Source organism: Patagioenas fasciata, chromosome 2, assembly GCF_037038585.1.
Source record: "Patagioenas fasciata isolate bPatFas1 chromosome 2, bPatFas1.hap1, whole genome shotgun sequence".
Classification (NCBI taxonomy): domain Eukaryota; kingdom Metazoa; phylum Chordata; class Aves; order Columbiformes; family Columbidae; genus Patagioenas; species Patagioenas fasciata.
In genome coordinates, this window is record NC_092521.1 from 117,216,326 (window position 1) to 117,236,288 (window position 19,963).

Here is a 19,963-nt window from a genome sequence, read left to right on the forward strand (position 1 = left end):
TCCTCCCTCCACCTGGAGCCATCTCTCGGACTTCCGAGAGTGCCCAAATGCTTCTGAGCTGATGGAGCTTGGGGTCAAGAATCCTTCCTGTGCCTGTCAGGACACCAGTGAGTGCTTCAAAGCACTGCAACCCCTTGCAACTGCTCTGTATCCTCTTTCTTACGACTCCTGAGCCTGTCGGCATGTGGGATGAAGATGGCGAGTTCTTCAGTACTCTTCAAGAAGGCATCATGCCGTCGGTCTTGCCACTGCTATCCCACTGAAAAGGCTTTCCATCCATCCATCAATCGGATAGGTTTGGAAGGTGGCCCTCGCAGTCCGTGTGCCATTCCTTCCCAATGCAGCAAGTGACATGTGCTGCTGCGCTGTCATTTACGGTGAGGTTGTCTGCTTGGGGAGAAGTCTTGACTTGTGCTGTTGACCCAATCTTTGCTTGCTCTTGATAGCTCTTTTCCTCCTTTGGCCTTCATCCTTGCTATCTTCCTTGAAAGTCATGGCAGCCCTCTCAGGCTTTGTCTTGCTTCTTCTAGCCGTTGTCTTCTTCTGTAGGCCCTCCGTGTTCCTAACCAACTACTTAGTCTTGATTTACTTTCATCCTGGATGGATTTTATCTTTCCTGAACCCAAGGAAGGAGCAATGTCCCTAGTGGTCCAGGTGAGTGCTGACCAGGGCTTTGCACAAGGCTTGCCTTTCCTGTGGCAGTGCCTTGCCTGACACAACAGAATGCATTTGCCTGTGTCACATTTGTGGCTCACCGTCATGCTGTGACCTACTTGTGCCTCCAGGAGCATTTTTCTACTCCGATGTGTTCGACCAGTGCCAGAAACTGATGGTGCTGCACCTGACGTTGTGTTCTCTATTTCTAGGCTGTAGATCTTCACACAGGGTTTCTTGACGTAGGGGATTTGTCTTGTGTCGGAGCTTCAGCTGGGTGGGAGTATGGGGACTGTAGAACTACTCTGTGAGCTAAAGCTTCTTCTGGTTGATGGATACTGAGGACCTGGGATTTGTTTAGTTTGGAGAGACGAAGGCTGAGAGGCGACCTCGTTGCTCTCTACAGCTTCCAAGGAGGAAAATGGAGAGGGAGCTGCTGATCTCTTCTCCCTGATAGCCAAGAGCAGGAGGTGTGGGAACGGCTCAAAGCTGCATCCATCAGGGGAGCTTTGGACTTGAGAAGAGGAAACTTTTCTTTACCAAGAGGGTGGTCAAAGCCCTGGAACAGGGTTCCCGGGGAGGTGCTCGATCCCTCTTGCCTGATCAGTGTTGAAGAGGCCTTTGGACAATACCCTTAATACTATGTTGTAACTTCTGTTCAGCCCTGAAGTGGTCAGGCATTTGGAGTAGATAATCATTGTAGGTCCTTTCCAGCTGAAGTCTTCTCTCCTTCTGTTCCTACCTCCTCCTTTCCCTAGCAGTACTTGACGAAGAAATTTCTGCTGTCGTTGCTTCCCATCCCTGCACTACCAGAAGGCACTGAATACCCTGAAGCGTGTTCCATCTTCGGCACTGGCTCTGTCACCTTGTGGCAAGGAGGCACATACCTTCTGATGGGTGTGAGAGCCCTGGGCACCTTTGCAACATCTGGGCATCCCACTTCTTACAGCTACTGGCCCTGGCCCCACAGGGGATGAGAATGGTGAGCTCTGCACTGCTCCTCAAGAAGGAATTCCCTTGGTCTTGCCACTGCTATCCAACTGGAAGGGATTTCCATGCATCAGATGAGTTTGGAAGGTGGCCCTGCCAGCAGATCGCCTTGCAGCAAAGAACCTCCAGCAGCCTCATGCAAGGTCTTCCTCCCTCAGCCCCTGCCCTGTGATTCCACCAGCTGCTCCAGTGCTTCCTCGGGGATGTGTTGGGGCGGCCCCCGGGCCAGCTCTGGCGGTGGACATGGGAGGCTGCTCCCTTTTATAGTGCCCTGGGGCATTGTGACCTCAGCGTTGCCAGGTGCTGGCATTGTGACCTCTGGGTGACAGAACCAGATGTGTGCAGCGCCGCTTCCCCGCCCCCCCCCCCCCCCGCCTCCGACGGCCCCCCCCCTCCACCCAGCACCCTTGGGAGGAAGCCTTTGGGGTACTGGCCCTGAATCAGTCCCTGTAGCTACAAGCCAGGGGAGTAATCAACCTAATAGTGTCCCTTTTTTGCAAGAATACAGTGTGGTTTTGTTGCCGGTCCAGTCTCACTTCCTGTAGCTCTCCTACCTGTGATGATCTTCTGTTCAGTTACAGGAAGGTGCCTTCTGACTGGCACTTTGTGCAATGACTCGCTGCATTTTGACCTTCTCTTCCTTAGATACCTCTCACCTCAGTGGATGTTTTGGCACTGATGGGTTTGGGGACTCAGCGGGTTTTCTCTCTGTGAGTGTTTACTGCTGGGACCTTCCTACCCGTGCCCTACGACCGTGGCTTCCACAGCAAACTGTTTGCTCGGGTGCAGTTTGCAAATCAACCCTTCCCGTGCAGCTCTTGACAGTATGTGATGGGGAGAAGGTAACAGTGCAATAGTTGTCCTATATACAGTCCAGTGGTGCGTTTTGTTTCCAGCCATTATAGTGGTGTTTCTTTATGCTCTATACAGATCATGTTTTGGGGGGCTTGCTTTTGCTGGAAGCAGCTGCTAATTAATGAACAGTTGAGAAACAGTCTGCTATGAACTCACACACAGAGTTTTCTAATTGAGAAAATGTTCCTGTCTTGCTGTTTTTTCTGCAAATTGCACGTGGCATCTTGAATAAAAAGATGAAGCTTGATTGTGTTGGGTTTAGTCTGACTTGTGCAGGACTGAGGCCGATGAGAACAGGCCCATGTGTGCGTGTGATCCCAGCCGTCTCTTTGCCGGCAGGTTGGTCAGTCCCCCTCACGGCCACCTTTTCACTCCGTGCCTTGACAATTTTTGGTGCATGAGAGGAGGAAACAGGCAAGAGGTCCCGAAGCTGGGGCTGTTTTCTGAGGTGAGATGGCTGCGTGTAGGAGAGAGCCCTGGCAGAGCTCCCAGCCGGGCTGGACCATTGGAGAACCCAGAGTGCCCGGCAGCTCAGCCGCATCTCCCAGCGCTCAGGGACCCAGCTGCTGCGGGCACGTCTGCTGCCTCCTGGCACATCTCCTTTTCTCCTTTTTCTGCCCTGGTGAGATCCCATCTGGAATATTGTGTCCAGTTCTGGGCCTCTCAGTTCCAGAAGGACAGGGAACTGCTGGAGAGAGTCCAGCGCAGGGCAACAAAGACGATTAAGGGAGTGGAGCATCTCCCTTATGAGGAAAGGCTGAGGGAGCTGGGTCTCTTGAGCTTGGAGGAGACTGAGGGGTGACCTCATTAATGTTTACAGATATATAAAGGGTGAGTGTCACGAGGATGGAGCCAGGCTCTTCTCGGTGACAACCAATGATAGGACAAGGGGTAATGGGTACAAACTGGAACACAAGAGGTTCCACTTAAATTTGAGAAGAAACTTCTTCTCAGTGGGGGTGACAGAACACTGGAACAGGCTGCCCAGGGAGCTTGTGGAGTCTTCTGCTCTGGAGGCGTTCAAGACCTGCCTGGACACCTACCTGTGTAACCTCATCTAGGTGTTCCTGCTCCGGCAGGTGGATTGGACTGGATGATCTTTCGAGGTCCCTTCCAATGCCTAACACTCAGTGATTCTGTGTGATTCTTCAGTGCAAAGAGAGAGGGGAAACCCAAGATCTCTCCAGGGAGCCTGCACTCAGTATGGTGAGGAAGCACAGTAGGGTTATGGATGTAGCCAGAAGTATTGTTTACGGTCCCTAAGTGAGCACGTATTTCGAAGGCACAGAAGGAAATGTTTGCAAGTCTAGTTCTGCCAGGGTCGTGGGGGTGCTCCCAGGCTTCGGTGGCTGGGACCGGCCTTCCCTGGGACCCCCACCCACCGCCACCATCTCCTGCCTGGGACCCAGGGGAAGTGTCTCAGCTCAGCCTGGGGCCTTGAGTCCCTGCCTGAGCCGTGTCATAGGTGTGTGTGCCTGTGTCGTCTCTACCCCTGTCCCAGGCTGGGCCTGGGCCCTGCCCTGCAGAGAGCGGCTCTCCTGGATGGAGGGAGCCCTCAGGGCTGGGTCAGAGCTCGTCATGCAGAACTCCAGGCATAGCAGAGCAGAGCTTTTCTATTCTATTTGCTCGCCATGAACTGAATAACGATGAGACTACTATATCCCTGCAATGCCAGGGGTGTTTTAGCTCCAAAATCACTTTCAAGGACACAAAACACAAAGAGGAAAAGTGGGATCAGGATTTTGTTTCTTTTATTTAGTTTTATTCAGTTGTTTAATTTTGTTTGTTTGTTTGTTTGTTTGTAAGCAGGTTGATAGTTGCAGGTTGGCTGGTTGGTTTAGGCTGGATTGTTTAGGATGGTAGTTTGAGATCGTATAGGTCATTTGGTTTTGGTGATTTTGGTTGGTTTTAGGTTGCATTTGGTTGTTTTGGACGTGAGAGCAATCTGACTGCGACCTCTGTCACGCCATTGATGGCCAGGGTTGATTGGACTGATGTGGCTGGCTAGGCAGGTGTCCCCTTCCTTCCTCCCTGCTTCATGCGTGTCCTTCCCAAAGCCAGGCGACCACTCCAAGAGGATGACCTTCTCTGTTGGAGGGATACAATTCATGGGTCAAGGGTATACGGTAGCTGCCCTCCCCTTCTAGAAGCTGCAAAGAAGATCAAGGTGCATTTGTAAGAGCACCTGGCTGGGGTAGTCAAGCTTTCAAGACTGCAGGCACATCCAAGTGAGGCACTGCATGGGGTAGGGTGTTTGTTGGTTGGGTTTTGGTCATGCAGGTTTTTTCGAGTGTTTTAGCTTGTTTGTTGGAGTGTTGTTGATTTAGCTTGGTTGTTTTAGGTTGGTTTTGGTGGTTCTATTTTGGTTTAGGTCATTTGCTTTAGGTGGTTTTGTTCAGGTTGTTTCTGTTGTTTGGTTTCATATTTCTGAGGTTGGTTTAAGTTGGTTAGTCTAGGTCGTTAGTTTAGCTTGGTTGTTTCAGGTGGTTTTATACTTTATTGGGTAGGTTTTAAGTAGTTTGAGATTTTTTTAAGGGCTGGCTTAAATTGTTTAAGATGGGTTGGTTTAGATGTATTTAATTTGTTTGGATTTAGGTTGCCAAATGTTGGTTGACGAACGTTGGTTTATGTAGTTTTAGGTAGGATTGTTTAGGTAATTTGTTTTAGGTAGATTGGTTTTAGGGTGTTTCGATTGGTTTATTTTGGTTGGTTTAGGTAATTTGTTGTAGATCATTGAAGGGTTGTTTAAGGTGGTTTGGTTTAGATTTCTCTTGCTTGCTTGGGTTGAGGTTGCTGAAGGTTGGTTGAAGAACGCTGGTTCAGGTTGTTTTAGGTAGGATTGTTTAGGTCATTTGTTTTAGGTGGGTTTTTTTTAGGGTGTTTAGGTTGGTTTATTTTGTTTGATTTAGACTGGTTTAGGTAATTTGTTGTAGATTGTTGAAGGTTTTTTTTAGGTGGTTTGTGGCTGATTGTTTGAAGTTTTTTAAGGCAGATTGGTTTAGGTTCTTTAAGGTTGGTTGTTTCCAGTTGTTGAAGGTTGGTTTAGGCGAGTTGTTCTATTCTGGTTTAGGTAGGCTGCTCTAGCTAAGTTTAGGGCCACCTCGTGGAGCAGCAGGCACCCAGCCACAATGGCCCAAAGAAGCCGTGGCAAGTGGGCCATGCTCAACGCTGCAGAAGAAGGCAAAAAACCCCCAGAGACACTTGGTGTCCCACATGGGGGGGAAAAAAAAGCCTTCCTCCCCCCAGCTGCAGGGCACGAGAGGCCATCTTCCTGGTGCTTGAGCAGCAGGCAGGACCCGAGCCAAAAGGGCTCAGAGGAGCTCTGCAAAGTGGTCATGCTCAATGCTGCAGAGGAAGGCAAAAAACCCCTGGGGACCAGTGCCAATCTGCCCCAGGGGAAAAAATTCCTTCCTGACCCCAGTGCTGGCGATCGGCTGTTCCCTGAGCATGTGAGCCAGACCTGGCTCCTTGTCCCACAGGCTGCTCACGTCTCCCAGGACCTGCCCAAGCCCTATCCTGTCCTATCCTGTCCTATCCTATCCTGTCCTGTCCTGTCCTGTCCTGTCCTATCCTATCTATCCTCCCTCCACCTGGAGCCATCTCTCGGACTTCCGAGAGTGCCCAAATGCTTCTGAGCTGATGGAGCTTGGGGTCAAGAATCCTTCCTGTGCCTGTCAGGACACCAGTGAGTGCTTCAAAGCACTGCAACCCCTTGCAACTGCTCTGTATCCTCTTTCTTACGACTCCTGAGCCTGTCGGCATGTGGGATGAAGATGGCGAGTTCTTCAGTACTCTTCAAGAAGGCATCATGCCGTCGGTCTTGCCACTGCTATCCCACTGAAAAGGCTTTCCATCCATCCATCAATCGGATAGGTTTGGAAGGTGGCCCTCGCAGTCCGTGTGCCATTCCTTCCCAATGCAGCAAGTGACATGTGCTGCTGCGCTGTCATTTACGGTGAGGTTGTCTGCTTGGGGAGAAGTCTTGACTTGTGCTGTTGACCCAATCTTTGCTTGCTCTTGATAGCTCTTTTCCTCCTTTGGCCTTCATCCTTGCTATCTTCCTTGAAAGTCATGGCAGCCCTCTCAGGCTTTGTCTTGCTTCTTCTAGCCGTTGTCTTCTTCTGTAGGCCCTCCGTGTTCCTAACCAACTACTTAGTCTTGATTTACTTTCATCCTGGATGGATTTTATCTTTCCTGAACCCAAGGAAGGAGCAATGTCCCTAGTGGTCCAGGTGAGTGCTGACCAGGGCTTTGCACAAGGCTTGCCTTTCCTGTGGCAGTGACTTGCCTGACACAACAGAATGCATTTGCCTGTGTCACATTTGTGGCTCACCGTCATGCTGTGACCTACTTGTGCCTCCAGGAGCATTTTTCTACTCCGATGTGTTCGACCAGTGCCAGAAACTGATGGTGCTGCACCTGACGTTGTGTTCTCTATTTCTAGGCTGTAGATCTTCACACAGGGTTTCTTGACGTAGGGGATTTGTCTTGTGTCGGAGCTTCAGCTGGGTGGGAGTATGGGGACTGTAGAACTACTCTGTGAGCTAAAGCTTCTTCTGGTTGATGGATACTGAGGACCTGGGATTTGTTTAGTTTGGAGAGACGAAGGCTGAGAGGCGACCTCGTTGCTCTCTACAGCTTCCAAGGAGGAAAATGGAGAGGGAGCTGCTGATCTCTTCTCCCTGATAGCCAAGAGCAGGAGGTGTGGGAACGGCTCAAAGCTGCATCCATCAGGGGAGCTTTGGACTTGAGAAGAGGAAACTTTTCTTTACCAAGAGGGTGGTCAAAGCCCTGGAACAGGGTTCCCGGGGAGGTGGTCGATCCCTCTTGCCTGATCAGTGTTGAAGAGGCCTTTGGACAATACCCTTAATACTATGTTGTAACTTCTGTTCAGCCCTGAAGTGGTCAGGCATTTGGAGTAGATAATCATTGTAGGTCCTTTCCAGCTGAAGTCTTCTCTCCTTCTGTTCCTACCTCCTCCTTTCCCTAGCAGTACTTGACGAAGAAATTTCTGCTGTCGTTGCTTCCCATCCCTGCACTACCAGAAGGCACTGAATACCCTGAAGCGTGTTCCATCTTCGGCACTGGCTCTGTCACCTTGTGGCAAGGAGGCACATACCTTCTGATGGGTGTGAGAGCCCTGGGCACCTTTGCAACATCTGGGCATCCCACTTCTTACAGCTACTGGCCCTGGCCCCACAGGGGATGAGAATGGTGAGCTCTGCACTGCTCCTCAAGAAGGAATTCCCTTGGTCTTGCCACTGCTATCCAACTGGAAGGGATTTCCATGCATCAGATGAGTTTGGAAGGTGGCCCTGCCAGCAGATCGCCTTGCAGCAAAGAACCTCCAGCAGCCTCATGCAAGGTCTTCCTCCCTCAGCCCCTGCCCTGTGATTCCACCAGCTGCTCCAGTGCTTCCTCGGGGATGTGTTGGGGCGGCCCCCGGGCCAGCTCTGGCGGTGGACATGGGAGGCTGCTCCCTTTTATAGTGCCCTGGGGCATTGTGACCTCAGCGTTGCCAGGTGCTGGCATTGTGACCTCTGGGTGACAGAACCAGATGTGTGCAGCGCCGCTTCCCCGCCCACCCCCCCCCCCGCCTCCGACGGCCCCCCCCCTCCACCCAGCACCCTTGGGAGGAAGCCTTTGGGGTACTGGCCCTGAATCAGTCCCTGTAGCTACAAGCCAGGGGAGTAATCAACCTAATAGTGTCCCTTTTTTGCAAGAATACAGTGTGGTTTTGTTGCCGGTCCAGTCTCACTTCCTGTAGCTCTCCTACCTGTGATGATCTTCTGTTCAGTTACAGGAAGGTGCCTTCTGACTGGCACTTTGTGCAATGACTCGCTGCATTTTGACCTTCTCTTCCTTAGATACCTCTCACCTCAGTGGATGTTTTGGCACTGATGGGTTTGGGGACTCAGCGGGTTTTCTCTCTGTGAGTGTTTACTGCTGGGACCTTCCTACCCGTGCCCTACGACCGTGGCTTCCACAGCAAACTGTTTGCTCGGGTGCAGTTTGCAAATCAACCCTTCCCGTGCAGCTCTTGACAGTATGTGATGGGGAGAAGGTAACAGTGCAATAGTTGTCATATATACAGTCCAGTGGTGCGTTTTGTTTCCAGCCATTATAGTGGTGTTTCTTTATGCTCTATACAGATCATGTTTTGGGGGGCTTGCTTTTGCTGGAAGCAGCTGCTAATTAATGAACAGTTGAGAAACAGTCTGCTATGAACTCACACACAGAGTTTTCTAATTGAGAAAATGTTCCTGTCTTGCTGTTTTTTCTGCAAATTGCACGTGGCATCTTGAATAAAAAGGTGAAGCTTGATTGTGTTGGGTTTAGTCTGACTTGTGCAGGACTGAGGCCGATGAGAACAGGCCCATGTGTGCGTGTGATCCCAGCCGTCTCTTTGCCGGCAGGTTGGTCAGTCCCCCTCACGGCCACCTTTTCACTCCGTGCCTTGACAATTTTTGGTGCATGAGAGGAGGAAACAGGCAAGAGGTCCCAAAGCTGGGGCTGTTTTCTGAGGTGAGATGGCTGCGTGTAGGAGAGAGCCCTGGCAGAGCTCCCAGCCGGGCTGGACCATTGGAGAACCCAGAGTGCCCGGCAGCTCAGCCGCATCTCCCAGCGCTCAGGGACCCAGCTGCTGCGGGCACGTCTGCTGCCTCCTGGCACATCTCCTTTTCTCCTTTTTCTGCCCTGGTGAGATCCCATCTGGAATATTGTGTCCAGTTCTGGGCCTCTCAGTTCCAGAAGGACAGGGAACTGCTGGAGAGAGTCCAGCGCAGGGCAACAAAGACGATTAAGGGAGTGGAGCATCTCCCTTATGAGGAAAGGCTGAGGGAGCTGGGTCTCTTGAGCTTGGAGGAGACTGAGGGGTGACCTCATTAATGTTTACAGATATATAAAGGGTGAGTGTCACGAGGATGGAGCCAGGCTCTTCTCGGTGACAACCAATGATAGGACAAGGGGTAATGGGTACAAACTGGAACACAAGAGGTTCCACTTAAATTTGAGAAGAAACTTCTTCTCAGTGGGGGTGACAGAACACTGGAACAGGCTGCCCAGGGAGCTTGTGGAGTCTTCTGCTCTGGAGGCGTTCAAGACCTGCCTGGACACCTACCTGTGTAACCTCATCTAGGTGTTCCTGCTCCGGCAGGGGGATTGGACTGGATGATCTTTCGAGGTCCCTTCCAATGCCTAACACTCAGTGATTCTGTGTGATTCTTCAGTGCAAAGAGAGAGGGGAAACCCAAGATCTCTCCAGGGAGCCTGCACTCAGTATGGTGAGGAAGCACAGTAGGGTTATGGATGTAGCCAGAAGTATTGTTTACGGTCCCTAAGTGAGCACGTATTTCGAAGGCACAGAAGGAAATGTTTGCAAGTCTAGTTCTGCCAGGGTCGTGGGGGTGCTCCCAGGCTTCGGTGGCTGGGACCGGCCTTCCCTGGGACCCCCACCCACCGCCACCATCTCCTGCCTGGGACCCAGGGGAAGTGTCTCAGCTCAGCCTGGGGCCTTGAGTCCCTGCCTGAGCCGTGTCATAGGTGTGTGTGCCTGTGTCGTCTCTACCCCTGTCCCAGGCTGGGCCTGGGCCCTGCCCTGCAGAGAGCGGCTCTCCTGGATGGAGGGAGCCCTCAGGGCTGGGTCAGAGCTCGTCATGCAGAACTCCAGGCATAGCAGAGCAGAGCTTTTCTATTCTATTTGCTCGCCATGAACTGAATAACGATGAGACTACTATATCCCTGCAATGCCAGGGGTGTTTTAGCTCCAAAATCACTTTCAAGGACACAAAACACAAAGAAGAAAAGTGGGATCAGGATTTTGTTTCTTTTATTTAGTTTTATTCAGTTGTTTAATTTTGTTTGTTTGTTTGTTTGTTTGTAAGCAGGTTGATAGTTGCAGGTTGGCTGGTTGGTTTAGGCTGGATTGTTTAGGATGGTAGTTTGAGATCGTATAGGTCATTTGGTTTTGGTGATTTTGGTTGGTTTTAGGTTGCATTTGGTTGTTTTGGACGTGAGAGCAATCTGACTGCGACCTCTGTCACGCCATTGATGGCCAGGGTTGATTGGACTGATGTGGCTGGCTAGGCAGGTGTCCCCTTCCTTCCTCCCTGCTTCATGCGTGTCCTTCCCAAAGCCAGGCGACCACTCCAAGAGGATGAGCTTCTCTGTTGGAGGGATACAATTCATGGGTCAAGGGTATACGGTAGCTGCCCTCCCCTTCTAGAAGCTGCAAAGAAGATCAAGGTGCATTTGTAAGAGCACCTGGCTGGGGTAGTCAAGCTTTCAAGACTGCAGGCACATCCAAGTGAGGCACTGCATGGGGTAGGGTGTTTGTTGGTTGGGTTTTGGTCATGCAGGTTTTTTCGAGTGTTTTAGCTTGTTTGTTGGAGTGTTGTTGATTTAGCTTGGTTGTTTTAGGTTGGTTTTGGTGGTTCTATTTTGGTTTAGGTCATTTGCTTTAGGTGGTTTTGTTCAGGTTGTTTCTGTTGTTTGGTTTCATATTTCTGAGGTTGGTTTAAGTTGGTTAGTCTAGGTCGTTAGTTTAGCTTGGTTGTTTCAGGTGGTTTTATACTTTATTGGGTAGGTTTTAAGTAGTTTGAGATTTTTTTAAGGGCTGGCTTAAATTGTTTAAGATGGGTTGGTTTAGATGTATTTAATTTGTTTGGATTTAGGTTGCCAAATGTTGGTTGACGAACGTTGGTTTATGTAGTTTTAGGTAGGATTGTTTAGGTAATTTGTTTTAGGTAGATTGGTTTTAGGGTGTTTCGATTGGTTTATTTTGGTTGGTTTAGGTAATTTGTTGTAGATCATTGAAGGGTTGTTTAAGGTGGTTTGGTTTAGATTTCTCTTGCTTGCTTGGGTTGAGGTTGCTGAAGGTTGGTTGAAGAACGCTGGTTCAGGTTGTTTTAGGTAGGATTGTTTAGGTCATTTGTTTTAGGTGGGTTTTTTTTAGGGTGTTTAGGTTGGTTTATTTTGTTTGATTTAGACTGGTTTAGGTAATTTGTTGTAGATTGTTGAAGGTTTTTTTTAGGTGGTTTGTGGCTGATTGTTTGAAGTTTTTTAAGGCAGATTGGTTTAGGTTCTTTAAGGTTGGTTGTTTCCAGTTGTTGAAGGTTGGTTTAGGCGAGTTGTTCTATTCTGGTTTAGGTAGGCTGCTCTAGCTAAGTTTAGGGCCACCTCGTGGAGCAGCAGGCACCCAGCCACAATGGCCCAAAGAAGCCGTGGCAAGTGGGCCATGCTCAACGCTGCAGAAGAAGGAAAAAAACCCCCAGAGACACTTGGTGTCCCACATGGGGGGGAAAAAAAAGCCTTCCTCCCCCCAGCTGCAGGGCACGAGAGGCCATCTTCCTGGTGCTTGAGCAGCAGGCAGGACCCGAGCCAAAAGGGCTCAGAGGAGCTCTGCAAAGTGGTCATGCTCAATGCTGCAGAGGAAGGCAAAAAACCCCTGGGGACCAGTGCCAATCTGCCCCAGGGGAAAAAATTCCTTCCTGACCCCAGTGCTGGCGATCGGCTGTTCCCTGAGCATGTGAGCCAGACCTGGCTCCTTGTCCCACAGGCTGCTCACGTCTCCCAGGACCTGCCCAAGCCCTATCCTGTCCTATCCTGTCCTATCCTGTCCTATCCTATCCTGTCCTGTCCTGTCCTGTCCTATCCTATCTATCCTCCCTCCACCTGGAGCCATCTCTCGGACTTCCGAGAGTGCCCAAATGCTTCTGAGCTGATGGAGCTTGGGGTCAAGAATCCTTCCTGTGCCTGTCAGGACACCAGTGAGTGCTTCAAAGCACTGCAACCCCTTGCAACTGCTCTGTATCCTCTTTCTTACGACTCCTGAGCCTGTCGGCATGTGGGATGAAGATGGCGAGTTCTTCAGTACTCTTCAAGAAGGCATCATGCCGTCGGTCTTGCCACTGCTATCCCACTGAAAAGGCTTTCCATCCATCCATCCGTCAATCGGATAGGTTTGGAAGGTGGCCCTCGCAGTCCGTGTGCCATTCCTTCCCAATGCAGCAAGTGACATGTGCTGCTGCGCTGTCATTTACGGTGAGGTTGTCTGCTTGGGGAGAAGTCTTGACTTGTGCTGTTGACCCAATCTTTGCTTGCTCTTGATAGCTCTTTTCCTCCTTTGGCCTTCATCCTTGCTATCTTCCTTGAAAGTCATGGCAGCCCTCTCAGGCTTTGTCTTGCTTCTTCTAGCCGTTGTCTTCTTCTGTAGGCCCTCCGTGTTCCTAACCAACTACTTAGTCTTGATTTACTTTCATCCTGGATGGATTTTATCTTTCCTGAACCCAAGGAAGGAGCAATGTCCCTAGTGGTCCAGGTGAGTGCTGACCAGGGCTTTGCACAAGGCTTGCCTTTCCTGTGGCAGTGCCTTGCCTGACACAACAGAATGCATTTGCCTGTATCACGTTTGTGGCTCACCGTCATGCTGTGACCTACTTGTGCCTCCAGGAGCATTTTTCTACTCCGATGTGTTCGACCAGTGCCAGAAACTGATGGTGCTGCACCTGACGTTGTGTTCTCTATTTCTAGGCTGTAGATCTTCACACAGGGTTTCTTGACGTACGGGATTTGTCTTGTGTCGGAGCTTCAGCTGGGTGGGACTATGGGGACTGTAGAACTACTCTGTGAGCTAAAGCTTCTTCTGGTTGATGGATACTGAGGACCTGGGATTTGTTTAGTTTGGAGAGACGAAGGCTGAGAGGCGACCTCGTTGCTCTCTACAGCTTCCAAGGAGGAAAATGGAGAGGGAGCTGCTGATCTCTTCTCCCTGATAGCCAAGAGCAGGAGGTGTGGGAACGGCTCAAAGCTGCATCCATCAGGGGAGCTTTGGACTTGAGAAGAGGAAACTTTTCTTTACCAAGAGGGTGGTCAAAGCCCTGGAACAGGGTTCCCGGGGAGGTGGTCGATCCCTCTTGCCTGATCAGTGTTGAAGAGGCCTTTGGACAATACCCTTAATACTATGTTGTAACTTCTGTTCAGCCCTGAAGTGGTCAGGCATTTGGAGTAGATAATCATTGTAGGTCCTTTCCAGCTGAAGTCTTCTCTCCTTCTGTTCCTACCTCCTCCTTTCCCTAGCAGTACTTGACGAAGAAATTTCTGCTGTCGTTGCTTCCCATCCCTGCACTACCAGAAGGCACTGAATACCCTGAAGCGTGTTCCATCTTCGGCACTGGCTCTGTCACCTTGTGGCAAGGAGGCACATACCTTCTGATGGGTGTGAGAGCCCTGGGCACCTTTGCAACATCTGGGCATCCCACTTCTTACAGCTACTGGCCCTGGCCCCACAGGGGATGAGAATGGTGAGCTCTGCACTGCTCCTCAAGAAGGAATTCCCTTGGTCTTGCCACTGCTATCCAACTGGAAGGGATTTCCATGCATCAGATGAGTTTGGAAGGTGGCCCTGCCAGCAGATCGCCTTGCAGCAAAGAACCTCCAGCAGCCTCATGCAAGGTCTTCCTCCCTCAGCCCCTGCCCTGTGATTCCACCAGCTGCTCCAGTGCTTCCTCGGGGATGTGTTGGGGCGGCCCCCGGGCCAGCTCTGGCGGTGGACATGGGAGGCTGCTCCCTTTTATAGTGCCCTGGGGCATTGTGACCTCAGCGTTGCCAGGTGCTGGCATTGTGACCTCTGGGTGACAGAACCAGATGTGTGCAGCGCCGCTTCCCCGCCCCCCCCCCCCCCCGCCTCCGCCGGCCCCCCCCCTCCACCCAGCACCCTTGGGAGGAAGCCTTTGGGGTACTGGCCCTGAATCAGTCCCTGTAGCTACAAGCCAGGGGAGTAATCAACCTAATAGTGTCCCTTTTTTGCAAGAATACAGTGTGGTTTTGTTGCCGGTCCAGTCTCACTTCCTGTAGCTCTCCTACCTGTGATGATCTTCTGTTCAGTTACAGGAAGGTGCCTTCTGACTGGCACTTTGTGCAATGACTCGCTGCATTTTGACCTTCTCTTCCTTAGATACCTCTCACCTCAGTGGATGTTTTGGCACTGATGGGTTTGGGGACTCAGCGGGTTTTCTCTCTGTGAGTGTTTACTGCTGGGACCTTCCTACCCGTGCCCTACGACCGTGGCTTCCACAGCAAACTGTTTGCTCGGGTGCAGTTTGCAAATCAACCCTTCCCGTGCAGCTCTTGACAGTATGTGATGGGGAGAAGGTAACAGTGCAATAGTTGTCATATATACAGTCCAGTGGTGCATTTTGTTTCCAGCCATTATAGTGGTGTTTCTTTATGCTCTATACAGATCATGTTTTGGGGGGCTTGCTTTTGCTGGAAGCAGCTGCTAATTAATGAACAGTTGAGAAACAGTCTGCTATGAACTCACACACAGAGTTTTCTAATTGAGAAAATGTTCCTGTCTTGCTGTTTTTTCTGCAAATTGCATGTGGCATCTTGAATAAAAAGATGAAGCTTGATTGTGTTGGGTTTAGTCTGACTTGTGCAGGACTGAGGCCGATGAGAACAGGCCCATGTGTGCGTGTGATCCCAGCCGTCTCTTTGCCGGCAGGTTGGTCAGTCCCCCTCACGGCCACCTTTTCACTCCGTGCCTTGACAATTTTTGGTGCATGAGAGGAGGAAACAGGCAAGAGGTCCCGAAGCTGGGGCTGTTTTCTGAGGTGAGATGGCTGCGTGTAGGAGAGAGCCCTGGCAGAGCTCCCAGCCGGGCTGGACCATTGGAGAACCCAGAGTGCCCGGCAGCTCAGCCGCATCTCCCAGCGCTCAGGGACCCAGCTGCTGCGGGCACGTCTGCTGCCTCCTGGCACATCTCCTTTTCTCCTTTTTCTGCCCTGGTGAGATCCCATCTGGAATATTGTGTCCAGTTCTGGGCCTCTCAGTTCCAGAAGGACAGGGAACTGCTGGAGAGAGTCCAGCGCAGGGCAACAAAGACGATTAAGGGAGTGGAGCATCTCCCTTATGAGGAAAGGCTGAGGGAGCTGGGTCTCTTGAGCTTGGAGGAGACTGAGGGGTGACCTCATTAATGTTTACAGATATATAAAGGGTGAGTGTCACGAGGATGGAGCCAGGCTCTTCTCGGTGACAACCAATGATAGGACAAGGGGTAATGGGTACAAACTGGAACACAAGAGGTTCCACTTAAATTTGAGAAGAAACTTCTTCTCAGTGGGGGTGACAGAACACTGGAACAGGCTGCCCAGGGAGCTTGTGGAGTCTTCTGCTCTGGAGGCGTTCAAGACCTGCCTGGACACCTACCTGTGTAACCTCATCTAGGTGTTCCTGCTCCGGCAGGGGGATTGGACTGGATGATCTTTCGAGGTCCCTTCCAATGCCTAACACTCAGTGATTCTGTGTGATTCTTCAGTGCAAAGAGAGAGGGGAAACCCAAGATCTCTCCAGGGAGCCTGCACTCAGTATGGTGAGGAAGCACAGTAGGGTTATTGATGTAGCCAGAAGTATTGTTTATGGTCCCTAAGTGAGCACGTATTTCGAAGGCACAGAAGGAAATGTTTGCAAGTCTAGTTCTGCCAGGGTCGTGGGGGTGCTCCCAGGCTTCGGTGGCTGGGACCGGCCTTCCCTGGGACCCCCACCCACCGCCACCATCTCCTGCCTGGGACCCAGGGGAAGTGTCTCAGCTCAGCCTGGGGCCTTGAGTCCCTGCCTGAGCCGTGTCATAGGTGTGTGTGCCTGTGTCGTCTCTACCCCTGTCCCAGGCTGGGCCTGGGCCCTGCCCTGCAGAGAGCGGCTCTCCTGGATGGAGGGAGCCCTCAGGGCTGGGTCAGAGCTCGTCATGCAGAACTCCAGGCATAGCAGAGCAGAGCTTTTCTATTCTATTTGCTCGCCATGAACTGAATAACGATGAGACTACTATATCCCTGCAATGCCAGGGGTGTTTTAGCTCCAAAATCACTTTCAAGGACACAAAACACAAAGAAGAAAAGTGGGATCAGGATTTTGTTTCTTTTATTTAGTTTTATTCAGTTGTTTAATTTTGTTTGTTTGTTTGTTTGTTTGTAAGCAGGTTGATGGTTGCAGGTTGGCTGGTTGGTTTAGGCTGGATTGTTTATGATGGTAGTTTGAGATCGTATAGGTCATTTGGTTTTGGTGATTTTGGTTGGTTTTAGGTTGCATTTGGTTGTTTTGGACGTGAGAGCAATCTGACTGCGACCTCTGTCACGCCATTGATGGCCAGGGTTGATTGGACTGATGTGGCTGGCTAGGCAGGTGTCCCCTTCCTTCCTCCCTGCTTCATGCGTGTCCTTCCCAAAGCCAGGCGACCACTCCAAGAGGATGACCTTCTCTGTTGGAGGGATACAATTCATGGGTCAAGGGTATATGGTAGCTGCCCTCCCCTTCTAGAAGCTGCAAAGAAGATCAAGGTGCATTTGTAAGAGCACCTGGCTGGGGTAGTCAAGCTTTCAAGACTGCAGGCACATCCAAGTGAGGCACTGCATGGGGTAGGGTGTTTGTTGGTTGGGTTTTGGTCATGCAGGTTTTTTCGAGTGTTTTAGCTTGTTTGTTGGAGTGTTGTTGATTTAGCTTGGTTGTTTTAGGTTGGTTTTGGTGGTTCTATTTTGGTTTAGGTCATTTGCTTTAGGTGGTTTTGTTCAGGTTGTTTCTGTTGTTTGGTTTCATATTTCTGAGGTTGGTTTAAGTTGGTTAGTCTAGGTCGTTAGTTTAGCTTGGTTGTTTCAGGTGGTTTTATACTTTATTGGGTAGGTTTTAAGTAGTTTGAGATTTTTTTAAGGGCTGGCTTAAGTTGTTTAAGATGGGTTGGTTTAGATGTATTTAATTTGTTTGGATTTAGGTTGCCAAATGTTGGTTGACGAACGTTGGTTTATGTAGTTTTAGGTAGGATTGTTTAGGTAATTTGTTTTAGGTAGATTGGTTTTAGGGTGTTTCGATTGGTTTATTTTGGTTGGTTTAGGTAATTTGTTGTAGATCATTGAAGGGTTGTTTAAGGTGGTTTGGTTTAGATTTCTCTTGCTTGCTTGGGTTGAGGTTGCTGAAGGTTGGTTGAAGAACACTGGTTCAGGTTGTTTTAGGTAGGATTGTTTAGGTCATTTGTTTTAGGTGGGTTTTTTTTAGGGTGTTTAGGTTGGTTTATTTTGTTTGATTTAGACTGGTTTAGGTAATTTGTTGTAGATTGTTGAAGGTTTTTTTTAGGTGGTTTGTGGCTGATTGTTTGAAGTTTTTTAAGGCAGATTGGTTTAGGTTCTTTAAGGTTGGTTGTTTCCAGTTGTTGAAGGTTGGTTTAGGCGAGTTGTTCTATTCTGGTTTAGGTAGGCTGCTCTAGCTAAGTTTAGGGCCACCTCGTGGAGCAGCAGGCACCCAGCCACAATGGCCCAAAGAAGCCGTGGCAAGTGGGCCATGCTCAACGCTGCAGAAGAAGGCAAAAAACCCCCAGAGACACTTGGTGTCCCACATGGGGGGGAAAAAAAAGCCTTCCTCCCCCCAGCTGCAGGGCACGAGAGGCCATCTTCCTGGTGCTTGAGCAGCAGGCAGGACCCGAGCCAAAAGGGCTCAGAGGAGCTCTGCAAAGTGGTCATGCTCAATGCTGCAGAGGAAGGCAAAAAACCCCTGGGGACCAGTGCCAATCTGCCCCAGGGGAAAAAATTCCTTCCTGACCCCAGTGCTGGCGATCGGCTGTTCCCTGAGCATGTGAGCCAGACCTGGCTCCTTGTCCCACAGGCTGCTCACGTCTCCCAGGACCTGCCCAAGCCCTATCCTGTCCTATCCTGTCCTATCCTGTCCTATCCTATCCTGTCCTGTCCTGTCCTATCCTATCTATCCTCCCTCCACCTGGAGCCATCTCTCGGACTTCCGAGAGTGCCCAAATGCTTCTGAGCTGATGGAGCTTGGGGTCAAGAATCCTTCCTGTGCCTGTCAGGACACCAGTGAGTGCTTCAAAGCACTGCAACCCCTTGCAACTGCTCTGTATCCTCTTTCTTACGACTCCTGAGCCTGTCGGCATGTGGGATGAAGATGGCGAGTTCTTCAGTACTCTTCAAGAAGGCATCATGCCGTCGGTCTTGCCACTGCTATCCCACTGAAAAGGCTTTCCATCCATCCATCCATCAATCGGATAGGTTTGGAAGGTGGCCCTCGCAGTCCGTGTGCCATTCCTTCCCAATGCAGCAAGTGACATGTGCTGCTGCGCTGTCATTTACGGTGAGGTTGTCTGCTTGGGGAGAAGTCTTGACTTGTGCTGTTGACCCAATCTTTGCTTGCTCTTGATAGCTCTTTTCCTCCTTTGGCCTTCATCCTTGCTATCTTCCTTGAAAGTCATGGCAGCCCTCTCAGGCTTTGTCTTGCTTCTTCTAGCCGTTGTCTTCTTCTGTAGGCCCTCCGTGTTCCTAACCAACTACTTAGTCTTGATTTACTTTCATCCTGGATGGATTTTATCTTTCCTGAACCCAAGGAAGGAGCAATGTCCCTAGTGGTCCAGGTGAGTGCTGACCAGGGCTTTGCACAAGGCTTGCCTTTCCTGTGGCAGTGCCTTGCCTGACACAACAGAATGCATTTGCCTGTATCACGTTTGTGGCTCACCGTCATGCTGTGACCTACTTGTGCCTCCAGGAGCATTTTTCTACTCCGATGTGTTCGACCAGTGCCAGAAACTGATGGTGCTGCACCTGACGTTGTGTTCTCTATTTCTAGGCTGTAGATCTTCACACAGGGTTTCTTGACGTAGGGGATTTGTCTTGTGTCGGAGCTTCAGCTGGGTGGGAGTATGGGGACTGTAGAACTACTCTGTGAGCTAAAGCTTCTTCTGGTTGATGGATACTGAGGACCTGGGATTTGTTTAGTTTGGAGAGACGAAGGCTGAGAGGCGACCTCGTTGCTCTCTACAGCTTCCAAGGAGGAAAATGGAGAGGGAGCTGCTGATCTCTTCTCCCTGATAGCCAAGAGCAGGAGGTGTGGGAACGGCTCAAAGCTGCATCCATCAGGGGAGCTTTGGACTTGAGAAGAGGAAACTTTTCTTTACCAAGAGGGTGGTCAAAGCCCTGGAACAGGGTTCCCGGGGAGGTGGTCGATCCCTCTTGCCTGATCAGTGTTGAAGAGGCCTTTGGACAATACCCTTAATACTATGTTGTAACTTCTGTTCAGCCCTGAAGTGGTCAGGCATTTGGAGTAGATAATCATTGTAGGTCCTTTCTAGCTGAAGTCTTCTCTCCTTCTGTTCCTACCTCCTCCTTTCCCTAGCAGTACTTGACGAAGAAATTTCTGCTGTCGTTGCTTCCCATCCCTGCACTACCAGAAGGCACTGAATACCCTGAAGCGTGTTCCATCTTCGGCACTGGCTCTGTCACCTTGTGGCAAGGAGGCACATACCTTCTGATGGGTGTGAGAGCCCTGGGCACCTTTGCAACATCTGGGCATCCCACTTCTTACAGCTACTGGCCCTGGCCCCACAGGGGATGAGAATGGTGAGCTCTGCACTGCTCCTCAAGAAGGAATTCCCTTGGTCTTGCCACTGCTATCCAACTGGAAGGGATTTCCATGCATCAGA